Genomic DNA, 4071 nt, shown 5'->3' on the forward strand with positions numbered 1-4071 from the left:
AAAATCTGCCTGCCTCTGCCTCCCAAGTGCTGGGATTAAAGGCATGCACCACCACTACCAGAATTCTCCTGTATTTCTTTAAGGGAGTTGTTCATATCCTTCTTAAAGTCCTCTATCAGCATCATGAGATGTTATTTTAAATCCAAATCTTGCTTTTCTGGTGTGTTGGGGTATCCAGGACTTGCTTTTGTGGGAGAGCTGGGTTCTGATGAGGCCATGTAGCCTTGCCTTCTGTTGGTAAGGTTCATGCACTTGCCTTTCACCATATGGTTATCTCTGGTGTTAGTTGGTCTTGCTGTCTCTGGCTTGAGCTTGTCCCTCCTGTGGGCCTATAAGTCTTTGTCAGCACTTCTGGGAAACCAGCTCTCTGCTGGCTGGACCCATGCACGAGAGCTGCGGAACACCTCCAGTTCCTGGGTGCAAATGGAGGCCGAAATACCCTGTCCCAGCTGCTCCACAGCTTCTGTGGCCTGTGTGCTCCTGGCTGGTCTCACCTTAGACAGTCACTGGAAAGAAAATCGATATCTTTTTTTTTCTTAAATCCACAGGAATTAGGATGAATATAACACATTACAGACCACAGTGGTTGTGTAGACTATTTGTCACAGCTTGTGATTTTGATTAAACTAGACGAGAGGCCATGCTTGATTAGAAAACAGCAACAGATGCAAAAGAGAAAGCCCAAAAAGTCAAAGTAAACTTTAATTCTCCCCACAGAGATTTATTTTAATATTTTATTATTGATTCTCCTTGTATTCCCAGTGCCTTTAGACCCGTATAAAAATATAAAAATAGAAAGGGATATATATGCATGGATGGGTACACATAACATATTTTTCCATCTACTTTGGATCAACATACTTGAGGTGGAAGTGAGACAGGGTTTAATTTAACATAGGCTGGTCTCCAATTCATTTGAAACCTGAGCTAGGTCTTGACCTTATGATCTTCCAGCCCTCTCTGCTGCGTTCTGAGATTTTAGGCATATACCCCCACAGGGAGCATCACGTTGCCTTTCAACTTCCATGTCTAATAATGTTATTGGTACAATCCCTTCATTTCATCTTCCTTAAAGAAAAGGTATCTGAAAGCACAGAATGACCTTTTCTAGAAAGAACTAGAGCCAAGACAACTGAGTACCCTCTACCATCTTACTTTCCATTCCATTTCAATCATTGGACACAAACCATAATTACAGCAATCATGTTGTGTTAAATATTACTTGGGGATTTCTTACCACACATAGATCATATAGTTCCCAAATAAAAGACACAAATGACTTTATATTTATAATAAGAATTAAAGCACCAGAGTTGGGTATATATCGACCCTCTATGCTATTTTCTCTACTTCCCTGTCAGTAACTCCATGATATCACTTGCTATGTTCTACCTTGAACACTCCAAGTCTCAGGCAGGCCTTCATGGCCCTGCATTCACAATCCACCTATCCTATGGCACCTTCTTTCTTCTTCCCCCTCTGTTTCCCTTGTGGTTTCTCCCCACATCTCAAGCCCCATCTACCTCTCTTCTGCCCTTTCCCATTATTAACCAATCACTGAAGGCAGGAAGGAGAAGGTAGAAATGATGTCATTGCAATGCCAAAAATTATTGTAAAAAGTTGAGCCAGCTTTATGGTAATGTGCTCTGGAGACTAGGTCTTTTATTAGAGCAACCCAAATATTCCTTATACCTTTTCTCTCAGGCTGAACATCTTCAGCCTATAAAATAATAGTCCTCTTAGACAAGGCCACATCAGAATACACAATGAAAATGAAAGTGGTACCAAGAAGAAAGCTCATAACACAGAATGCCCACATAAGAGAAGTGGAGAGATCTCATACAAGCAACTTAACGGCACACCTGAAAGTCTAGAACATAAGGAAATTAAGTAGTCATTCAAAAAATGAGTAGACATCAAGAAATTATCAAATTTATGGCTGAAATCAATGAAATAGAAAGAGAATTCAAAGAATAAATGAAACATAGGGTTGGTTCTTTGAGCAAATCAACAAGATAGACAAACCCTTATTAAAAGTAACTAAAAGATAATAGAATATCCAAATAAATAATATCTAAAATGTAAATGGCGACATAATAACAGAAAATGAAGAAATCCAGAGAATAAAAAAAAGACATAAAAAGGTCTGTATGCCACTAGATTGGAAACTCTAAAAGGAAGGAATAATTTCCTCAATCGGTTCCACTTTCCAAAGTTAAATCAAAATAAGATAAGCAACTTTAATAGACCAAAACACCTGGAAAAAGAGAAGTCACTACCGTTCTGTCAGCAAAAAGAGCCCAGGACCATAAGTTTGAGGGTCGAATCCTACCAGACTTTCAAAGAAGAGTTAATGAAAATACTCCTCAAAGTTTCCACAATATGAAACAGAAGAAATATTACCCAATTTATTGGTGAACAGATGATTATTCTAGTACCCAATCAATATAAAGACTCTGCAAAGATAAAAGAATTATGGACACATTTCTCTTAATGTAACAAGTGTAAACATATTTAATGAAAACAAATAAATTAACATAAAATAGAAAACACATCAAAAGATCATTCACCATGATCATACAGATAAGCTTCATCCCAGAGAAAAAGAGATGGATCAATATATCAATGTTAGTAAATGTAACTAATAATGTGAATAAAGTATAAGAAAAGAATCCGATCATCTCACTAGATGATGAAAAATTCTCTGACAATATCCAAGACCACTTTATTATAAAATTCTTTGTGTGATGTAGGATACAAAGGACATACCTAAACATGATAACAACAATTTACATCAAACCTATAGTCAAAATTAAATTAAACGGAGAAAAACTCAATTAGGTCCACTGAATCAGGAATAAGACAAGTTTGTCCATTCTCTCCATATCTATTCAATATAGTACCTGAAAGTTTAGCTAGAGCAATAAAGCAACAGAGGGAAATCAAGAGAATATAAATTAGAAAGGAAGAAGTCAAATTGTCTTTATTTGCAGATGATATGATAGTATGCATAAGTGAACAAAAACTTCCAAAAGGACACTCCTAGAGCCGAGAAACACTTTCAGCAAACTTGATGGACACTTGATTAAGTCAAATAAATAAATAAATAAATAAATATAAATAAATAGGTAACCTTCCTATATTCAAATAAAAAAGGGACCGAGAATGAAGTGGTGAGACAATACAATTCACATCACCCTCACATAATATATATTAGAGTAACTCTAAAAAAGCAAGTGAACAATTTGTATGACAAAATATCAAGTGTTTGAAAAAAAGACACCAAAGAAGATATCAAAAGACTGAAAGATATGGGGACAGTGGGCAGCCTTGTCTTGTCCCTGATCTTAGTGGGATTGCTTCAAGTATCTCTCCATTTAATTTAATTTGGTTGTTAGTTTGCTGTATTTTTGCTTTTATTATATTTTGATATTGGCCTTGAATTCCTGATATATCCAATGCTTTTAATATGAAGATGTGTTGTATTTTGTTAAATACAATTTCAGCTTCTAATGAGATAATCATGTGAACTTTTTCTTTGATATTATTTATAAAGTGGATTACATTATAGGATTTTCATATATTGAAACAACTTTGCATCCCTGGAATGAAGCCTACTTGATTGTTGAGAACGTGTTCTTGTTTGCTTTACTAGAATTTTATTGAGTATTTTTACATTGATACTCATTAGCAAAATTGGTGTGAAGTTCTCTTTCGTTTTTTGGGTCTTTGTATGGTTTATATATCTATGGCTTTATAGAATAAATTAGGTAGTGTTTCTTCTGTTTCTATTATGAAATAATTGGAGGAGTGTTGGTATTAGCTTTTCCTTGAATGTCTGGTAGAATTCCATACTAAAGCCATTTGACCCTGGGCTTTTTAAATTTTTTTTAGTTGGGATGTTTTTAATGACTTCTGTCTTTAGGCGATATGGGCCTGTTTAGATAGTTTACCAGTTCTTGATTTGACTTTGGTATATGGTATCTATCTAGAATATCATCCATTTCATCTGGATTTTACAGTTTTGTTGAGGATAGGCTTTTGTGGTAGGATTTGATGATTTTTTTTTTT

The sequence above is a fragment of the Mus pahari genome, chromosome 16 (genome assembly GCF_900095145.1).
Source record: "Mus pahari chromosome 16, PAHARI_EIJ_v1.1, whole genome shotgun sequence".
NCBI classification, from domain to species: domain Eukaryota; kingdom Metazoa; phylum Chordata; class Mammalia; order Rodentia; family Muridae; genus Mus; species Mus pahari.